This window comes from Equus caballus, chromosome 11 (assembly GCF_041296265.1).
Source record: "Equus caballus isolate H_3958 breed thoroughbred chromosome 11, TB-T2T, whole genome shotgun sequence".
Classification (NCBI taxonomy): Eukaryota; Metazoa; Chordata; class Mammalia; order Perissodactyla; family Equidae; genus Equus; species Equus caballus.
This window is the reverse complement of record NC_091694.1, coordinates 5,530,733-5,552,570: the sequence shown is the minus strand read 5'-3', so window position 1 is coordinate 5,552,570 and position 21,838 is coordinate 5,530,733. Positions and strand designations below refer to the sequence as shown.

The 21,838-nt window shown below is 43.9% G+C and overlaps 1 long non-coding RNA gene across 1 annotated transcript; it reads right to left on the bottom strand.

The window, feature by feature from the left end:
* Positions 1 to 12,477: 12,477 nt before the first annotated feature.
* LOC138916103 (uncharacterized) lies at positions 12,478 to 17,365 on the bottom strand. The gene is made up of 2 exons (XR_011422809.1): positions 17,259 to 17,365; positions 12,478 to 14,585 (listed from the first exon to the last, which is right to left on the bottom strand). It is a non-coding gene; the product is annotated as an uncharacterized lncRNA (long non-coding RNA).
* Positions 17,366 to 21,838: the final 4,473 nt, after the last annotated feature.

The following is a 21,838-nucleotide window of genomic DNA, read 5'->3' as shown; positions in this document are numbered from 1 at the left end:
ATTTCAACTCTCTTGTATTTATTGATGTTTGCTTTGGTTCCCAAAATATGGTCAATCCTTGAGAATGTTCCATGTGCACTTGAGAAGAATGTGTAACCTGCTGTTTTTGGATGAAGTGTTCTATATATATCTATTAAGTCCATCTGGTCTAATTTTTCATTTAATTCTATTATTTCCTTGTTGATTTTCTGTCTGGATGTTCTGTCCATTGGTGTTAATGGTGTGTTGAGGTCCCCTACTATTATTGTATTGTTGTTGATGTCTTCTTTTAGTTCTATTAAGAGTTGCTTTACAAATTTTGGTGCTCCTGTGTTGGGTGCGTATATATTTATAAGTGTTATGTCTTCTTGGTGGAGAGTCCCTTTTATCATTATATACTGTCCCTCTTTGTCTTTCTTTATCTGTTTTGCTTTGAAATCTACCTTGTCTGATATTAGTATAGCGACACCTGCTTTCTTTTGTTCATTATTAGCTTGGAGTATTGTTCTCCATCCCTTCACTCTGAGTCTGTGTTTGTCTTTGGGGCTGAGGTGTGTTTCCTGGAGGCAGCATATTGTTGGATCTTGTTCTTTGATCCATCCTGCCACTCTGTGTCTTTTGATTGGGGAGTTCAATCCGTTTACATTTAGAGTGATTATTGAGACGTGGGGGCCTACCACTACCATTTTGTGTCTTGTTTTCCGGTTTTCTTCAGTTTCCTTTGTTTCTCGTCCCATGGTTTAATCTGTTCTGATGTAGAGCTGCTACTCTCTGTTGTTGTCCTTCTACTTATCTCCTCTGCTCTTGGTTTTGTAGCCCCTTTCCTTTTTTGGATTTTTCAGGAATGAGGGTTTTCCTGAGGATTTCCTGAAGAGGAGGTTTTGTGGCAATGAACTCCCTTAATTTTTGTTTATCTGGGAAAGTTTTTATTTCTCCATCGTATTTGAAGGATATTTTCGCTGGGTAGAGAATTCTCGGCTGTAGGTTTTTGTCCTTCAGATTTTTGAATGTATCATTCCACTCTCTTCTAGCCTGTAAAGTTTCTGCTGAGAAATCTGCTGATAGCCTGATGGGGGTTCCTTTGTAGGTTAGTTTCTTTTGCCTGGCTGTCCTTAATATTTTCTCCTTGTCGTTGACTTTTGCTAGCTTCACTACTATATGCCGTGGAGTTGGTCTTCTTGCATTGATAAAGTTTGGAGATCTATTGGCTTCTGTCACCTGAAGATCCATCTCCCTCACCAGATTTGGGAAGTTCTCAGCCATTATTTCTTTGAATAGGTTTTCTGCCCCTTTCTCCTTCTCTTCTCCCTCTGGTATACCTATAATCCTTACGTTGCATCTCCTAATTGTGTCTGATAATTCTCGGAGAGTTTCTTCATTTCTTTTAAGTCTTGCTTCTCTCTCCTCCTCTGCCTGCAACAATTCTATATTGCCATCTTCCAAATTGCTAATTCTTTCCTCCATATTATCGGCCCTACTGTTCAGAGCATCTAGATTTTTCTTAATCTCCTCTATTGTGTTCTTCATTTCCAGTATTTCTGTTTGGTTCTTCTTCATCGTATCAAACTCTTTTGTGACATAGCTCCTGAACTCGTTGAGTTGTCGGTCAGAATTCTCTCTTAACTCAGTGAGTATTTTAATGATGGCTGTTTTGAAGTCATCATCATTTAGGTTATATATCTCATTTTCTTTGGGATTGTTTTCTGTGTATTTGTTACTTTCTTTCTGTTCTGGAGATTTAATGTATTTTTTCATATTGCTTGATGATGTTGATTTGTGCCTCCGCATGGAGATAGAGTTTAGTTGCTCCTTTCACTTGTTTCAGCTGCTGCAGTGGGGGGAGCAGCTGTTTATACTTCACCAACCAGGAACCCTGTCCGTAGTTGCTAACTGGGCCTGGGCCCCTCTTCGTAGCCACAGTGGCCCTTTGGATTCCCTCCTCTGCCGTGGGGGCCGTCACGGGGGGCTTCAGGCTGCAGGTGCCTACTGTTGTTGCCCACCTAGATGCGCTCTCTCCTTGGGGTCTGCAACGGTGTTATGGGCTTTTCCAGCGGCCAGGGGTGGGATCACTTTTATTTGTCGCTCGGTTGCTGTCGGCACCCACCAAATCTCACTTGTCCTCTATGGGTCGCAGGAGAGCTATTGGCATCTTCTACAGTCTGTGGTTAGTACACCTAGCTATGCTGCTTTTGCCCTGGGGTCTTCCAGCCTTGTGGCTGGCGGCTGGGTGCCTTCTACTGGTGCTGTGCAGAGGCTTTCCCTAAGGCTTCTGTGAGCCTGTAGGGTTTCCCCCTAGGCTACTAAGCTGGGTCTCTGGAACTCTCTCCAGCCCCAGTCCTCTCCGAGATCTCCGGCAATCCCTAGCCTCACCGGGTGGGCAACGGCAGCTGGGGGTCGCCCCGCCCTCTGGGCTTCTCTCCGGGCCTCTGCCGGGAGCTCTGAATGCTCAGCGTGGCCCCTCTGCTACCGGCAGACAGAGAGTTTTGTCTGCTGCCTGGCGGAGCTCCGGCGCTTCCCCTCCGGGTCGCCGGACCCGCCTTTGAAAGTTCCCCCGCCCCGGTCCTCTCCGAGATCTCCGGCAATCCCTAGTCCCACGGGGCGGGCAACGGCAGCTGGGGGACGCCCCGCCCTCTGGGCTTCTGTCCGAGCCTCTGCCGGGAGCCCTGAATGCTGGGCGTGGCCCCTCTGCTACCGGCAGACAGAGAGTTTTGTCTGCTGCCTGGCGGAGCTCCGGCGCTTCCCCTCCGGGTCGCCGGACCCGCCTTTGAAAGTTCCCCCGCCCCGGTCCTCTCCGAGATCTCCGGCAATCCCTAGTCCCACGGGGCGGGCAACGGCAGCTGGGGGACGCCCCGCCCTCTGGGCTTCTGTCCGAGCCTCTGTCGGGAGCCCTGAATGCTGGGCGTGGCCCCTCTGCTAATGGCAGACAGAGAGTTTTGTCTGCTGCCTGGGGGAGCTCCGGCACTTCCCCTCCGGGTCGCCGATCCGGCCTTTGAAAGTTCCCCCGCCCCGGTCCTCTCCGAGATCTCCGGCAATCCCTAGTCCCACGGGGCGGGCAACGGCAGCTGGGGGTCGCCCCGCCCTCTGGGCTTCTGTCCGGGCCTCTGCCGGGAGCCCTGAGTGCTCAGCGTGGCCCCTCTGCTACCGGCAGACAGAGAGTTTTGTCTGCTGCCTGGGGGAGCTCCGGCGCTTCCCCACCGGGTCGCCAGACCCGCCTTTGAAAGTTCCCCCGCCCCGGTCCTCTCCGAGATCTCCGGCAATCCCTAGTCCCACGGGGCGGGCAACGGCAGCTGGGAGACCTCCGTGCCCTCCGTGTCTCTCTCTGGGACCCTCCGGGCGCCCCGAGCACCAGGCCGGGTCTCCCCGCCAATGGCGGGGAGAGACTCTCCCCGCGGGCTCAGGTGTGCAACTCCAAAGTTTCCCTCTGCGTTTAGGAGTAATTGCGGGGGGTTTAAGTAGGGTTCTGGTCACCTGTTTCCACCGTCGCTCCTCTGTTGTGTTCTCGCTCCTGCCCTAGATGTGTGTGGATCCTCTGGGGGCGTCCGTTGGAAGAAAGCCGCTTGCGGGTACTAGGCTGCCCGTCGGGGTCGGAGAGTTTTCACCTATTTCCACATCCTCCCGGAGGAAAGTCCGTCCGCCTTCCGATGTATAGTCGCGTGGGTGTCTCAGACGTCCTGAGATGCTGTCTGGATATCCTTTGTCAAGCGATAAGTGTCCAAATAATTGTAGACTCGAAGGGCGAGAGACAAAGAGGACTACTCACGGCGCCATCTTGGAATTCCTCCCCTAAGAGTTCATTTTTAAGCTAATCATTTCAAGTATCGGATTACCTGTTCTATGATTGTTATAAACAATGTAACTATAGGAAGTCACATAAAAGCACGAGTGCAATGTTTGTATGATAATCTAAAAATAGTTGACAAGTTACATAGCCTATGAAACACTTCCCCTGTTAATATATACCTCTAAGGGGCTGGCCTGGTGGCTCAAGGGTTAAGTGTGCATGTTCCGCTTCAGAGGCCTGGGGTTTGCTGGTTTGGACCCCGGGTGCGGACATGGCACCACTTGGCAAGCCATGCTGTGGTAGGTGTCCCACATATAAAGTAGAGGAAGATGGGCATGGATGTTAGCACAGGGCCAGTCTTCCTCAGTAAAAAGAAGAGGATCGGCAGCAGATGTTAACTCAGGGCTAATTTTCCTCAAAAAACAAACAAACAAACAAACCAAAAAATATCTACCTCTATGCTTGTCCACTAAATCTGTTTCCCCCCAACGTGGATAACTGGGCAAATCAATGAAATAAAAGCCTATCACTGAGAGACATGATGGGCCCAGGGCAGGCAGCAACCACCCTGGCACCGAGGGACAATATTTTGATCAGCTATGCTTTCTGTCGAAATATTATTGATCAAAAGGAGAAAATGACAAGAGATTTTCACATATTGAGGTATATGGGGTAACTATTCGAGTTCAAAACTGATTCGGCTTGAACTAGAAAGGCTGACTTATGGCCTGCCAAACATACACTGTAGATCTGCTTGTCCATTAAAGTAAGGAAAGCACTCAGGATAAAGAATGCATGCTTCCCCTCCTATGCCCTCTTGGTAACACCCTATTGGCGACACCTGGATTAGTCCCTTTCCTGGCATCACAGTCATATTGACCTGCTAATTTTCAACTGACTACCTCTTTGAAAATGTGTCCTGGGTGTGTTTAATGTATCTTCTTTGTTCTGAAAAGATATAAGACAGTAGTGAAACCCATGCTTCTCTGGAACGCCTTCTAAGGCCTTCCCGGTTATAATCCTCACTCTAGCTCATAATAAACTCACCCCAGTTTTGATTTAGAAGTTAGTTATGGATTGTTTGTGTTGGCAGTGGCCAGGTATTTCTTCTTAGTCTGTCTAGTCTGGAAGACTCTGATGAAACCTGTGCACCATAGGCGAGCCTGCTAGTATTTGAAAACCAGGGGCAGAGCTTTCAGCATCACAGCGACAAGCAGCCACCACAGTGTGACAACCAACAGAGGGGCGGTGTGGTTCCCTGACTGGGAGTGAGAGGGCTCAATCTTAACCACTAGACCACCTGTTGAGCTGGAAGTGTTGTAATTCTTTATATATTCTGGATACAAGTCCCTTATCAGATACATGATTTGCAAATATTTTCTCCCAGTTTGTGAGTTGTCTTTTCACTTCCTTGATGGTGTCCTTTTTTAGCACAAAAGTTTAAAATTTTGATGGAGTCCAATTTATCAATCTCATTTCTCACTTCTGCTTTATGTGTCTTATCTAAGAAATCATTGCCTACCCCAAGGTCATTCTCTATTGTTTTTCTATTCTGTATATCATTTATTTCCACTCTAATTTTTATTGTTTCCTTCTTGCTACTTGCTTTGGGTTTAGATTGTTCGCTTCTTTTCTAGTTTCCTAATGTGGAAGGTTAGGTTATTTTTTTGGAGACATTTCTTCTTTTTTAAATATAAGCACTCCTTTTGCTACATCCCATAATTGTTGCTTTTCATTTTTACTTATCTGAAAATATTTTCTAATTTTCGCTTGTGACTTCTTTGACCCATTGGTTATTTAACAGTGTTAATTTCCACATATTTGAGAATTTCCTGTAGGGGAGGAAGCACATTTCCTCTATCCACTCTAGGTCTTTCTGACCCAGCTACAACTGAAATTCACATGAGACAGCATAACAGGAGAAAATCAAACAAGCTTTATAACACGTATACATGGGAGAGACTCAGGAAAACTGAATAACTCACCAAAACGGCAGAAGTTCTCATCTTAAATGCCATCTTCAGGTAAAGACAGAGGAGGATGTTGGCAGTGGTGGTTTGGGGCTTCAAAGGGGAGGAAGGCAATTCACATGGAGATGGAAAAGCAAATGTTTGGTAAATAGAACTTTGATAAGAGTGGGCTTAGCAAGGATCCTCCCAGTCTACCCATACCCAGAATTATCTATGGTGATGGCCTGTCCTGGAGATAGGCTTTAGTTTAAATTTCTTTTAGGAAATTAGGGCGAAGGTCAAAGTTTCTTTCAGAGTCTTTTGTTTGTAAAAATAATCAAGGCAAGGCAAAGAGACAGATTTTGGGGTGGCCAATTCTGATCCCCCACATGTCCAAATGTCTTTCTATAGTTAATTTTTTTTTTTATTAATGTTATGATAGATTACAACCTTGTGAGATTTCAGTTGTACATTTTTGTTAGTCATGTTGTGGGTACACCACTTCCCCCTTTGTGCCCCCCCCACCCCCCCTTTTCCCTGGTAACCACCGATCTGATCTCCTTATCAATATACTAACTTCCACCTATGAGTGGAGTCATATAGAGTTCGTCTTTCTCTGACTGGCTTATTTCGCTTAACATAATGCCCTCGAGGTCCATCCACGTTGTTGTGAATGGGCCAATTTTGTCTTTTTTTATGGCTGAGTAGTATTCCATTGTGTATATATACCACATCTTCTTTATCCAATCATCAGTTTCTGGGCATGTAGGCTGGTTCCACGTCTTGGCTATTGTAAATAATGCTGCAATGAACATAGGGGTGCAACGGACTCTTGAGATTTCTGATATCAGGTTCTTAGGATAGATACCCAGTAATGGGATGGCTGGGTCATAGGGTATTTCTATTTTTAACTTTTTGAGAAATCTCCATACTGTTTTCCATAGTGGCTGTACCAGTTTGCATTCCCACCAACAGTGTATGAGGGTTCCTTTTTCTCCACAACCTCTCCAACATTTGTCGCTCTTGGTTTGGGATGTTTTTGCCAATCTAACGGGTGTAAGGTGATATCTTAGTGTAGTTTTGATTTGCATTTCCCTGATGATTAGCGATGATGAACATCTTTTCGTGTGTCTATTGGCCATATTCATATCTTCTTTTGAGAAATGTCTGTTCATGTCCTCTGCCCATTTTTTGATCGAGTTGTTTGTTTTTTTGTTGTTAAGCAGTGTGAGTTCTTTGTATATTATGGAGATTAACCCTTTGTCGGATAAGTGGCTTGTAAATATTTTTTCCCAATTAGCGAGCTGTTTTTTTGTTTCAATCCTGTTTTCCCTTGCCTTGAAGAAGCTCTTTAGTCTGATGAAGTCCCATTTGTTTATTCTTTCTATTGTTTCCCTCAACTGAGGAGTTATAATGTCGGAAAAGATTCTTTTGAAACTGATGTCAAAGAGTGTACTGCCTATATTCTCTTCCAAAAGACTTATTGTCTCAGGCCTAATCTTTAGGTCTTTGATCCATTTTGAGTTTATTTTGGTATGTGGTGAAAAAGAATGGTCAATTTTCAATCTTTTGCACGTGGCTGTCCAGTTTTCCCAGCACCATTTGTTGAAGAGACTTTCTTTTCTCAGTTAATTTTTTTTTTTTTAAAGATTTTATTTTTTTCCTTTTTCTCTCCAAAGCCCCCTGGCACATAGTTGTATATTCTTCGTTGTGGGTCCTTCTAGTTGTGGCATGTGGGATGCTGCCTCAGCGTGGTTTGATGAGCAGTGCCATGTCCATGCCCAGGATTCGAACCAACAAAACACTGGGCCGCCTGCAGCGGAGCACACGAACTCAACCACTCGGCCACGGGGCCAGCCCCTCTATAATTAATTTTTGACTTAATTCCTTGTGGTTGAAGAATACAGTTTGTATGATTTCAATGCTAAATCTATTGGTGTTTATGGCTTAGCATATGATCTGTTCTAAAAAATGTTCCACGTGCACATAAGAAGAATATGTATTCTGCCCTGTTGGGTGGAAGGTTCTATAGATGTCTGTTGGGTTGAGTAGGTTTATAATCTTCTCCATCCTTGTTGATTTTCTGCTGAATAGTTCTATCCATTGTTGAAGGTGGGATCTTGAAGTTCCCGATTGTTATTGTTGAATTGTCCACTTCTCCCTTCAATTGTGTCAGGTTTTGTTTCATATTTTTTGGAGGTCTATTGTTAGGTGTGTATGTGTTTATAATTGTTATATCTTCTTGGTATAATGACCTTTTCCTCATTAGAAAATGTCCCTCTTTATCTCTAGGAACAGTTTTTATCTTAAAGCCTATCTGTCTGACATTAGCATAGTGACTCCAGCTCTCTCACGGTGGCTATGTGCATTGCATAATTTTTTCACCCTTTTATTTTCAACCTATTTGTGTCTTCGAATCTGAGTGTCTCTTACAGACAGTGTATAGTTGAATCTTATTTGTTTAATCCAGTCTGATAATCTCTGATTAGATTATTTAAACCACTCACATTTAATGATATTATTGATATGGTGGATTTATATCTGCCGTTTGCTTTTTGGCTTTTTCCTGTGTCTCATGATTACTTTGTTCCTCTATTCCTCCTTTACCACTTCCTTTCAACTTACGTAGATATTTTCTAACATACCATTTTAATTCCTTTAATGCTCTTAAACTATTTTTTGTTTGTTTTATTTTTCTAGTGGTTGATATAGGACTTAAAATTGCTCTGCAGCCTACAATGCACATCTTAACATATCAGAATCTACTGCTTGAGATGTATGCTAACTTCATTCCAGTGAGTGACAGAAACTTTATTCCTCTATAGACCCCTTTCCTTTCTCTTTTTGTGATTTTCTTGTTATACATTTCATGTCTACGTACGTTACAAACTCAACAATACATTATTATAATCATTGTTTTATATAGTCATGTATTTTAAGGAAGCAAAGCGGAAAAAGAAAGCACAAATGTATTTACGGAGTTAAAAAAGTTTAATCTTCTTAATCATTTCTAGTTCTCTTTGTTTCTCCTTGTCGATCTGCATTGCCAGGTGGTGTCATTTCCTTTTTATCAATATAGCTTCATTCACACCACCTTCCTTTGTGAGGTTATTGTCAAGTATATTAACACCTCTATGTGTTATTGGACCAACAATACAGTTTATAGATATCATTTTGTGCAATTGCTTTTTAAATCAGTTAAGAGAAGGAATAAAAATAAATATGTAAGTAAGCTGTCTTCAATTATTGTGTACATAATTACCTTTATTGGTGCTCTTGGTTTTTCATGTGGATTTGAATTACTGTCTGGGGTCCATTTCCTCTGCTTGAACAACTTGTTCTTTTTTTAAATGAAATTGTTGCTGAATTCATAGTAGCTTTTTACTTATTTATTTATTTCTTGGTGAGGAAGATTGGCCCTGAGCTAACATCTGTGGCCAATCTTTCTCTTTTTTTTTCCTTCCCAAAGCCCCAGTACATAGTTGTATATCTTATTTGTAGGTCTTTCTAGTTCTTCTATGTGGGATGCCGCCACAGCATGGCTTGATGAGTGGTGTGTAGGTCTGCGCCCAAGATCCAAACTGGCAAACCCTGGGCTGCCAAAGCAGAGTGCGTGAACTTAACCACTATGCCACCAGGTCGGCCCCTGAAGAACTTCTTTTAGTATTTCTTGTAAATAAAGTCTGCTGGCAAATAATTCTATCAGTTTTTGTTTAATGTGTAATGACTTTATTTTACCTTTATTTTTGAAAGATTAGCTTGGCCCAATGTAGGATTTTTGGTTGCTATTTTTTTCTTCCTGCACTTTGTGTATGTTGTCCCGCTGCCTTCTGGCCTCCATTGTTTTTGAAGAGAAGTCAGATGTCAGTCTCATTGTTAACGCTTCTACTGACTGGACTAGCTGTTTTTTGTCTGATGCTTTCAAGATTTTCTTTATCTTTGGCTTTCAACATTTTGACTATGACACGTCTGGATGTGGATCTCTCTGTATTTATCCTACTTGAACTTTGTTGAGCTTTTTGGATGTGTGGATTGGTGTTTTTCATCAAATTTGGGAAGTTTTCAGGCATTATTTCTTGAAATGCTTTTTCTCTCTGCTCCTTCTGCATCCTTTCCCATTACTCATATTTTGGTGTGCTTAATGGTGTTCCGCATTTCCCTGAGGCTCCGTTCATTCGTCCTCATTAGTTTGTCTTCGTATTCTTCAGGTTGCATGATCTCTATTGATCCATCTTCATGTCAGCTGATTCTTTCTTCTGCTAACTCAACTCTATTATTGAACCCCTCTAGTGAATTTTTGGTTTTGATTATTATACTTTTCAACTCCAGAATTTCCATTTGGCCTTTAAAAAAAAATTCCATCTCTTGAGTTTGGTGTGCTCTACTTTGGTGGCCTGGGTTCAGTTCCTAGGCACAGACCTACGCCACTTGTTGGAGGCCATGCTGTGGTGGCAGCCCACATACAAAATAAAGGAAGATTGGCCCTGATGTTAGCTCAGGGCCAATCTTCCTCAGCAAAAAAAAAAAAAAGAAAAAAATTTCCATCTCTTTATTAACACTCTACTTCATGAGTCATCATTATCACACCTTCCTTTAATTCTTTAAATACAGTTTCCATGGGTTTTTAAAACACACATAATAGCTGCTTTGAAGTCTTTGTCAAATATATTCAACATTTGGCCCCCTTCCAAAGCAGTTTCTATTGCTAGATATTTTTTCCTGTGTGTGAATCACACTTTCCTGTTTCTTTGCACATCTTATAATTTTTGTTGAAAACCAGACATTTTAAATGATATACCTCAGCAACAGGACGTACTGAATCCCCTCCTGTCGTCCCACTGCCTTCTGGCCTCCAAGACCCAGGGGGACTTGTTCTTGTAACTGCTGTCTGTTTGGGCATTTGTTTGTTTAATTTTTAACTAGTTCTGTGAAGTCTATTTCCTGGTTTGCAGGCAGCTTCTGGTGTCTCTGCTGAAATTTTTCTTTTTTTAAGTCACTTACTGATTAAAGGTTGTGCTTAAGCCCCTGTAACCATTTGGATTTTGATTTCTTTACTATTGGATGGGTGTGTGGCTTGGAGGCTGTTCAGAAGTTTACAATTTTGCTCCATATGCGTCCGAGGACCAGTAGCCCAAAAGTTCCCCCTTCTGAGGGGGCGCAGCCTTGGGCATTTGCACGGTCTTCCAGACCACCAAGGATGCGTGTGGTTTTATTTTTAACTCTGACTTCTTAGGAGTCACCCCGGGTCAGAGCAGCTGCCTGTTCAGCCAGTGTTTGGTCAGAAGTGTGCTCCCGCCCTCCCCTGACGGATCTGTGTGGTGTGGGGAGTGCTCCCAAGTCTGCTCCATGTCCCGCTCTGACTGCTCCTGCGTGGGTGCAGCCTGGCACATACACATATGCCTTTAGGAACCCTGGGAATGAGTGGGATCCTGGCAGGATTCTTCTTGTCTGCCTCTTTCCCTGGTTCTTTCTGTTAAACATCCGGCTGGTCTGCCCTTTTGCTTGTTTCTACTATTATCATGGAGCTACCACCCCTTTTAATTGTTTTCCAGATTGTGCCATCTCTGAAGAACATATACATCTTCATAGCCTTTGGTTTTGTTGCCTTTGATTTTGAAGACATAGAGAAAAGGATGTGGGGAAGCTTTTCTCTAGGGCCTGAACTGTGTTAATCATAAAAGAGTATGTTGGGGCCAGCCCCACGGCCAAGTGGTTAAGTGTTCGCTCTCCACTTCGGCAGCCCAGGATTTCACTTGTTCGTATCCTGGGCGCGAACATGGCACCAATCGCCCGGCCATGCTGAGGCGGTGACCCACATGCCACAACTAAAGTACTCACAACTAGAATATACAAATGTGTACTGGGGGGATTTGGGGAGAAAAAGCAGGAAAAAAAAAAAGATTGGCAACAGTTGTTAGCTCAGGTACCAATCTTTAAAAAAAAAAGTGTATGCTGACGATTATGGGTCGTGCTGCGCCAGCATTGAGGACCAGATCCAAGTGACATAGGTCTTTAGTAAGTTTGGGCGTATATGTCTGCGATGTGGAGCCTTCTAAAGTGTGGGGTCCAGGGAAAGGGCTCTTCTTGTCCATGTCTCAAGCTGATACCATCCTATACTTCTCTTTGGCCAAACTTTTTTTTTTCAAGCTGGAAAGTCTCTGGTTCCTAAAGACACAGTATTTGTCTTTGTAACAGGCTCAAAGGACATATTCATTTCATAGAAGTCTCTCACAAAAACACAAAGGCAAAAATAATGCCATTTGGCGAAAAGAAAAAAATAGAACTTTAATGAATGACTCTGTAGTTTAGTGAAGGAGTCGATGGGTAAGGATGCCCTAGGCAACGGCTCAACATTAAGTTGCCTTTCTAGCCCTTCTTTCGTACAGAACATTCTACTTCCTGGAGGTCATGGTCAGCAGGTGTGCTAGTCTTGGAACACAATCTGGACCGGACAACCTGTTGAGAGCCCTCTGGGCAGCTGTGGTGTTCTTCTTGGAGAGGCTGGAAAGGCCAGGTGGTCCCTGATAGACTTATTTGATGACATTTCTTCAGTATCTCGATACAGTATTTCCTGCTCTCTTAAGACCCCAATATCAACAAAAGAACCCTGGTTCATTCTCTAAGATCATAGCTTACCCTTCCCCAGGACACGGGAAGTCATCTACTCTGTTTTTGGAGGAATTAGTCTGAAGCTAAGGTAGATGTGCACCATAGCCCAGTGTCATGGCAACAAGTGCCATTGAAAAGAAATGTGACATGAAAGCAAAGTTTTTGCTGGTGAATTTGTTTATTTTACATTTATGGAGAGATTACTACATGCTGGCCTCCTGGAGTAGGAACTGTAAACGGGTGTGTGCTTGTCTCAAAGAAGACATTTGGGGCCACTGGAGATACACAGGAAGAGGATGTGAGCAGCTGAGTACAAGAAGGTGTCCCATGCCGTGTTCTCGACGTGGCCAGTGAGGCCCACAGGATAACGCGGGACGTCGACACATACAAGGCAGCCCTAGGAAGGCTGAGGATGAGATTCAGGCAGGAAAACTCCACCCTGGCCACATCTGGCTCAGATTTCCACCAGTACCCAGAGAGGAAGGCTCAAGAATTAATGGCCAAATCGTACTATAGTCCACCTGCAATGTTAATAATTGGTATATGGAAGGCACCTTTGTGGAAAGGCGTTCTGGGTTGGCAGGAGACATTTTTAATTTTGTTTCTCCAACACCAGGCACAGTTGGGGCTGCAGACACAGTGATGAGCACACAGGCCACGTGCTGCCCACACGAGGCGAGCTGCTAGAGGAGAGACGGACTAGAATCAAGTAAACAGTGACTGTGCCAGGAGGAAACATGAAGAGGACGGAGAGCTGTGGTCAGGGACGGCCTCTCTGAGGAGGGACCGGGTGGAAGAAGCAAGCGAGCCACAAGGAATACGCGGGCAGAGACAAGGCTAAGCCTAAGGAACAAGAAACGCAAGGCCCCGAGTGAGGTGCATGCTTAACGCTTTTTAAGACGAATACAGAAGCCCGTGTGGCTGGAGCTGAGCGAACAAGGAGGGTGGAGGGGTAGCTAGCTTTGGAGAAATAGCATTAAAAGAAAATCTTCTTCCGACCCAAAAAACCTCTCTACATAGGTAGAAGAGAAAGAAAACAATTTTGCTAATGAATAAGCACTAAGCCAGAATTCAGGGTGCACCACAGGCAAGCCACCAAGAGCCTGCAGACAGGAAGAACTCTCGCCCTTTTACGCAGCCCAGCGGATACAACTCATTTCAAACACGTTCGCAAGATAAATAACGAGTGGTCCTCAAGTAAGGGGACTCGACAGCACCATTTGCCACACAGAGTCCATTCTAACTTCACCCCCAGAGAGGCTGGGAGACAGGGGCACTTATCATCCTTGATGGTGACATTTCAAAGAGGTGCTTCCTGAGTCCTTGAGAAAGACATTCTGGCAAGACGATTCTTTAGCGTTAACAAGATTCACATACATCTCAAAGAGACTGAGAAAATGTAGACATTTTCTAAAGCAAATGCTCTTAGAAAAGGGAAGGGGAGGGAAGTCTCGTCCTTTATTTTCAACAGGGGAATTAAGCCTCTTATTTCTCACTTGTATTTGCCCTCACTGTGGAAAACCAGAGCCCGTGGCCTTGTAAGTCTGGGTGAGGACCTTCGGTCTATTCTGAGTGTGCTGAGAAGCCACAGGAAGGCTTCAGCTGGAGAGGGTTTTAAGGGCTCAGTCTGGGTGTTGAATAGGGGCCTGGCCCCCACAGCCAGGAGGGGACCATGGAGGCTCCAGAAGGTTGAGGATGGTGCTAATTTCCTTTCACGGGGTTTGCCGAATAGCCAGGTGGGTGTGCTAAACACAGCACAGGTGGTGAAAAGCACATGTGTTTCTCTGCGTCGTTCCTGGAGCCCTGAATTGCTGTACGACGAGTGTCTTGTGGTCATTATAGAAACACATCCATCGCTCTCCCGCTTTTCTGGTCTTTTCTCCAGGACAACGTCTCTCAAACATTTCAAACTTCTCCGTGAAACTTGGAAGTAAAGTAAAGGTTTGGGAAACAAATTCTGACGAACTATTTTTTTTCGATGTCAAAAAAAAAAATCACAAACACAATGCAGGAAGAGTAAAGAGACGCTAATGCAAACGGAGGCACAGCAAAGTCAAGTTAATATAGACAGAAACGGGTGCCGTGGGCAACCGCAGGGCGAGGCTTGGCATGCACCAGCTCCCGACGCAGCAAACAAAGACGGGGGCGCTACCCAAATCAGACCCAAAGAAGGGTTAGTTCAGGTTCTCCACCTGGGTCCTTTGTGCCCACGTTGTCCTTTATGTAACCGCTTGCCAGTAGAACACTCCATTTCAACAAACAGGTCTCTGAAAAGAAGCAAACTAATTACATCCAGCGTCTTTCGTGCGTGCGGCATAGAGTCACGAGCAGGAGACACTGACGGTGCTCTGACTTCTCCCCGCTTTCCAGGCCAAGAGCTAATTCCTCCCTGTTGAGATCAACTTGCTCCCCTGAATTCAAGCACCCCTTGGGTTTGTTTTCGTTGTTCTCGTTCGTTTTCCGGCTCTTTGTTGCTTGTTTTGGAGCACTGGCCAAGAAGTTCATCGAATCTTCTCCCTCCCTCTCAAGAAAGATTTGTTCTGTTTTAAGCTGCCCTTGGCTCTCAGAAATGCACATTTCACTCTCTACAAAGGAGACATTTATCACCTAATTAGTGGCACAACTGCCACTCATAAAGGCAACCGTTTGCCAAGCCATATAATAAATGTGACCTTCCAGTGTCTTTGGGAACAAAAGTCTTTTGATCCTTGGGCCATCCTCTCCCTTCTCAAGGTGGGAAAGCTGTTTTCTGCAGCCCGTGGCTCTAACCGGGCATCAGTGGGTTCTACAGCGAGCAGGCTCCTTCTGCCAGCAATGCAGAGTGCATTTCTTCTGCCTCCCGTCTCCCTCATTACACCCTGCCGCGGTTTAGCTGCATACCTTTAGCAAATCATTCAATAATGGTTATAATAATAATAGTTCACGAGGGCGCAGACTCTGTGCTAAGCACTTACATATTTCGTCTTATTCCTCATAACAACTCAATGAAGTTGGTCGTTAAAATCCCTACTTTACAGATAAAGAAAGCGAGACTCATAGTAACTTGCCCAAGACCACTCAGCTAGGAAGTAGCACAGACAGGATTTGAACCCAGGGAGTCTAGGCACCCACACCACTACACTATATGGCCACAGGGAATAGTTAAACCTTAGTGTCATCATCTGTAACACGAGCTGGTTGACCATACCTCTTAGGCCCCACCTAGCCCTGCACGTGTCTGTGGTGCTCAGAGGCTCACTGCTTTAAGTGTGTGAATGTCCCATATCAGCTCTGTTCATCCACCAGAACTTATGCCAGCATACAATTTCAGAAACCACTAAAGGCAGGAGAAACCAAGTGGGATTCATCTTCCTGGAGCTCTCCTATGTCTGACAGTCAACGTCTTGTCATATGTCATCATTTGTATACTAGATAAAGCTCTCATGTCAGATAAGCCCCCTAAACCTTCTGGAATTGACTGGTTCTTGGGTTGTTAAATGAAACCGAAGTAAGTTAAGCTCTTCTACACCCCAAGTAGAGTTGACCTCTCTGTCCTTTGCACTCACATGTACCCTACCAAGATTTGATCAATAACATTTTATTACAAGTCTTATTTGTTTCTGCTTCTATTGTACAGTGAGTTCTTTGAGCCCAGGGGCCATAACTCATTTGTACATCCCCTAGCACACTTGCTCTTACATAGTAGGTGTTTAGTAAATGTGTGGTACATCAGTTGAATGAAAACAAAACAAATACATGGTAATATCAGATACCGCTTTTTCAACCCAGATGCCAAAATCAGACGTGAGCAAAGAGATGCTCAGCCTAGTCCAGGAAAAGGGCTTCGTGAGAGAATGAGCTAAAGCTCTCTGGGTATGTTATTTACCTTGGACACCCAAAACTTCCTACAGGATGGAAATTCTATGTGAATTACCTGCAGCAATGTGGCCATTCCATGCATCTGGTATTCCCTAGGGTTTTTTCCGTGTTACACTAAACTTTCTTATCCCCAGACCCTTAACAAGGACTCATGAGGAGATAAAGGATAAGTAAGGGTCTTTTATTTGACATACTTGTACATATGATAAGGCCTTTACACTAGGAAGACGTCTATGAAAGAGGAGAAAGATCCCCTCAGGCTTCCCATTTGAGCCATGCCTAATAAGAAGAAAGTGCTATTTCTCTAGATTCTTAAAATATCAACACATTTGGGAAACTTAGAGGCCAAATGTGCACCACGAGGTAGGCACTGCTCTTCTTGTCCCTCTACTTCAGACTTCCATTTCCTGGAAGTTGTGGCCCCAGGGACAGAGGAATGGTAGGAAGCCAGGACCCAAGATTGCACATGACTTAAGAAGTTTGCTCTTTTAGAGAATTCATAAGAACAAGAGGGAGGATTGCTGAGAGTTAAGAGTAGCTCTCTCCACGAGTCAGGGACCCTTCTGAGCACAGCGGGAAGGACTCTGCCAGAACAGTTGCCTCTGGGGTGAGCGGGTGTGCTGGATAGCCGGGGACGGAGCGCGTCCTCTGTGGCGTTGTGTATTTACTGCTTAATTGTAATCGGAGTTCCGTTTTACTCAGTCACCTTATGTTTATACAGGGATCCTGACATTTCCCTGACTGCCTCCTGCCGTTCCACTTCTGTGTTTGTATTTCCAAGACTATAGTAAATCAGTAATGTTTGATAAGAGAAAACAAATAAACCTCCCAAGCCATAAAATAAAATAAAGTCTGTCATAAAAAAATGAGTCGGAAAAGAACTCAGGGATTATGCTGGGTGAGTCATACCCAAAGCCGTTCCAGTGGGCAAGGTCCACATGGCCCCCTGATTTTCCTGCTCAGAAAAACTGGTCCACAAAGGCCAGCCTGAAACTGCCATTCCTCCAGAGCAGGGGTCTCGAGTACAGCCAGAGAGCCAGCCCTGCTCCAGCCCGGTGCTGTGCATCTCCAGTCCCACTCACCTCTCGTCCCAGTCAACAGCAGCATCATTGGAATTCAGCTCTTCTCTCTAAATATCATTTCCCACTGAAGGAAACCAGGGATCTTCGAGAAATGGCCGATTAAGACTGGGAACAGGAAATGTACAAATGAATTTGGCACCTTGTTGTGCCAGAAAGCAAGGAAGCTGTCAAAGACGGTTCACGTCAGAGGGTCACAGAATTGACTCAATAACTGGCCTGTCCTCCTCCAAATGCCAAGGTTACAAAAGACAGACCGAGGAGCCATCCCAGATGAGGGAAACTAAAGAGAACGACAGATGGGAAAAGCAGTGCTCAGTCCTGGATGGGATCCTGAAATGGAATTTGTTCAAATCAAAGATATTATTGGGACAACTGGCAAAGTGTGAATAAGGTCATAGATTAAACAATAGAATTGTGTCCGTGTTAGTTTTCTGATATCGATCATTGCTCGTGATTATTTAAGAGCATGTCCTTGTTCTTAGGAACATACACTATAGTGTTCTCAGGGGAATGATCATCACATGTGCGGTTCACTCTAAGTGGTTGATAAGTTATATCATCGAGAAAGAAAATGATTCAGCCACGGTAATGAAATGCTGACAGTTGGGCAATCTGGATGAAAGGTATACAGGAGTTCTTTGTACCATTCTTGCAACTATTCTGTAAGTCTAACATTATTTCAAAATTAAAAAATTACCAAAGGAGATAAAAGCTCATAGGAGCCAATATAAAAGACTCCCTTTCTTATAAAACTATTTTAGAGGAAGCACAGAGCTGTTAGGGAAGTTCTTTACAGAATTGAGACAATAAGTGCAGGAGAAATAGTAGAATCAGAAAACCACCATTTTAGCAACCCCAAAGGCAATGGTCATCCATGAACGCTAGAACCATGAGGTGGAGGTGAAGGTCATGGAGGGGTCAGGCTGCCATCACCTGATTCCACTAATGTGGAGCTATGAATGTGCTTCTCAATGAGAGGCACCCCCTACGGAGAATTCCGGCCCCAAAACGATGCACTTGAATATGGTTGAGGCTCTATAGCAAACTACCTGTATTAGGAAATGTGGGGTACAGGGGAACAGGAAAACCATATCTTGAGGACACCATCAGCCACATCCAGAAGGTGGAATATCCTGTAAGACATATGAATGACCTTGTTTCTCTATCAAATCGATGTCACTAAAAAAAAAAAAAAGGAGTGAAGACTGTTACATGATAAGAGATTCAGAGGCACAATGACTAACTGCAACGCGTGGCTCTTGTTTAGATTCTGATTTGAACAAACCAGCTATTTAGACAATCAGAGATTAGATGATATTAAGGAATTATTAATTTTATTGAGTGACAATGTTACATGATTATGTTTTTTTTCAAATGCTCTTATTAGTTAAAGATGCACATTGATGTGTTTATTGGTGAAATGACATAATGTCTGGCTTGGGCTTAAAGGCTGGCTAGGGGTGAGGAGAGGAAATGAAATAAAGTTGGCAAACCGTGGGTCATCACTGAGGCTGAGTGACGAGTGTGTAAGGTTTTATTACATGATTTCCTCCACATTTGTAATTCTCTATATAAAAGCCTTTAAATCAATTCCTACAAATCTATTACCAAACCCTATAACTTATTCACATAAAACAGCAAATAAAGAAAACAGAAAACTCATAATGAAAAATTTGGAAAAACCAGATGAACCCTGGACAGAAGCTTTAAGCATTATACTCACGTCTCAAGTAATAGTTTGGACATAAGCAGGAAAATTTAAATTCTACTAACGTTTACACAACAAAAATTTGTTCTTCAGTTTTGATCATCTATTTGCCATAGAATGATTTTTAATGTTCACCTGTAGCAGGAGGTTTCTTCTCACCATTTTCTTTTCTCTCCACTCCCCTTCCCGGCTGGGAGTCTTTGGGAAGGGGAGAAGAAAGACAGAGACTGTCTTGGAGACAGTCACACCCAAAGAGACAGACAAAAAGCAGGAGGAAGGTGTTTGTCCTGGACGTGTTTCCTACTGAGCATTTGGGCGGTTGTAAAGCTCACCTAGTGGTCTCCCCACAAAGCACACCCACGAAACGTGGTGAGAGTGCAGTGCGTCACCGTGGGGCTGCCCAGACCCCCGTTCAGGACTGAGGCATCCCTCTCCCCCGCTGCTGTGGGGTTAGCTGCTAAAAGCATTCTCTGGAAGTTCCCCTCTGCCCAAGGGCATCGCCTTGCCCAAGGTTATGGCTCCCTCCTTAGGAGCAGCCTGTGTTCAATGACTGGTCCGAGAGGAGTCTCAAAGACCTGATCCTCTCTCCTCCGCGTGGACAACTGAGGCCATCCCAGCTTTGAAGGGGGTGGGCTGGGCTGAGGCCTCTGTTATAGCTACACGGAGGCCCAGCTTCTCCCTCTGCCCCGTTCTGCTTCCCTTACTCCTTACCAGTGTTGTTCTCAAGTGCACTCCCCAATAAACCCTGTCTCACAAATCACCTTCCCAGGGTCCATTTCTAGGAACTCAAGCAAAAGCAATTGGGTACCAGGAGTGGACCTGAGAAGCAGGCTCTATAAAGTGGGATCAGGAGCTGGATCACCCTCTGACATCGAGGACCCCAGCCCTAATTCTAGGTAGGAAACCGATAGCCCAAAGTCGTTAAAGCTTTCACTGGTGGTGAACTGGGATGGGCTACTGGTGGTAGAGAACCCACAGTGTCCAGGGGTCTCCAACGGAAGGGTCATTTTATACCTTACTCATTGGCCACTGCACAGTGCAGGAATCCACGCATATTCCAAAGAGACAGAGAGAGCACAGAATACACTTGAAATTTCTTCATTTTAATGATGAAATAAGACAGAATTACATTCTCATAGTAAAACATTTAAACACTAACGATAAAGCTGAAGCCCTTCTTAGCGACCATATCAATCCCACCTGCTCATAGTATGGTATGCATCCCTCTCTCCACTGAACTCTGTGGGCAATATATCTGAGTGTAACGCACTATACTACTGTGCTGCGATGGCTTGCTTCTCTTAACCATGTGTCTTAGGGATCTTTCCTTGCAGGTACGTAGAATGGCTTCATTCCTTTTAACTTCTACATAACACTGCCTAGTCCCTGGCTGTTTCTAATGTCCCGTGACCACACAGATGCTGCTGAGCACACATCCATGTGTCCCTCAACATCTCTCTAGGGTACATATCAGGAAGTAGGGTTATTGCATTATAGAGTATCTTGTCTAAATTTTAAGAAAGTTTACCAAATTTCTCGACCAATTTATATCTCCACCAGCAGAACGTAAAAATACTGTTTTCCCCATACCTTTGCAAAATGTGCAACCTTTAAATATTTTGCTACTCTGAGTACGTAAAAGAAGCAAAAGGATTCTTGCTTTCATTTACATTTCTCTGATTGCTTGTGCGTTTGAGCATCTTTTCATGTGTTTATTGGCCATTTGCCTTTGCTTCCATAAATTTTCATAGACTTTTCATGATCTTTTCTTTTATTAAGAGATATTACTTTGCAATTCAAAATAGAGAATAAAACATCTCGATACATAATACCCAGAATGTGTAACTTTTTTATTGTGGTAAAATATTCATAACATAAAATTGACCATTTTAACCATTTTAAGTATATTATTATGTATATGTATTTAAGTATATTAATATGTATTGTGAATGAGTGTATTAAGCAAGTGGCATTAAGCATCTTCACACTGTTGTGCAACCATCCCCCCATCCATCTCTAGACATTTTTCATCTCCCCAACTGAAACTCTGCCCATTAAACAATAACTCCCCATGCCCCCACCCCCAGTGCCTGGCACCCACCGTTCGACATTCTGTCTCTATGAAGCTGACTTCTAGGAACCTCATAAAAGTGGAATCAGACAACATTTGTCCTTTTGTGTCTGGCTTATTTCACTTAGCAGAATGTCCTCAAGGTTCATCCATGTTGTAGCATATGTCAGAATTTCCTTCCTTTTTAAGGCTGAATAATATCCCATTGTGTGGATACACAACATTTTGTTTATCCATTCATCTGCAGATGGATGTTAGGGCTGTTCCCACCTCTTGGCTACTGTGAGTAATGCTGCTATGAACACGAGTGTACAAATATCTGTTTGAGTCCCTGCTTTCAATTCTTTTGAGTATATGCCCAGAGGTAGAATTGTTGGATCATATGGTAATTCTACATTTAATTTTTTTGGAACAGCCATACTGTTCTCCATAGCGGCTGCACCATTTTCCGTCCCAGCAGGAAAGAACAATTTCCAAATTCTCCACAATCTCACCAACACTTGCTTTCTGTTTTTTTGGATAATAGCCATCCTCGTGGGTGTGAGGTGGTAATACTCAACATTTAAAATGTCCCTATTTTGTCATTTTTGCTTCAGCTACACACGCATTTTATAGAAATAAACACACCTTAGAGTTTAACTTGAAATCCTCTGTTCCCCTCCTATTTCCATTCCTCTCCTTTCTTCCCGGAAGCACCCTCTATCATAAATGTGCTTGCATCCAGTCCATATCTTTGTACTTTTGGTACCTGTGTGTGTCTCTCAGTTAGTGTTCCCCAGAAAGCAGAGCTTGAGACGGGAC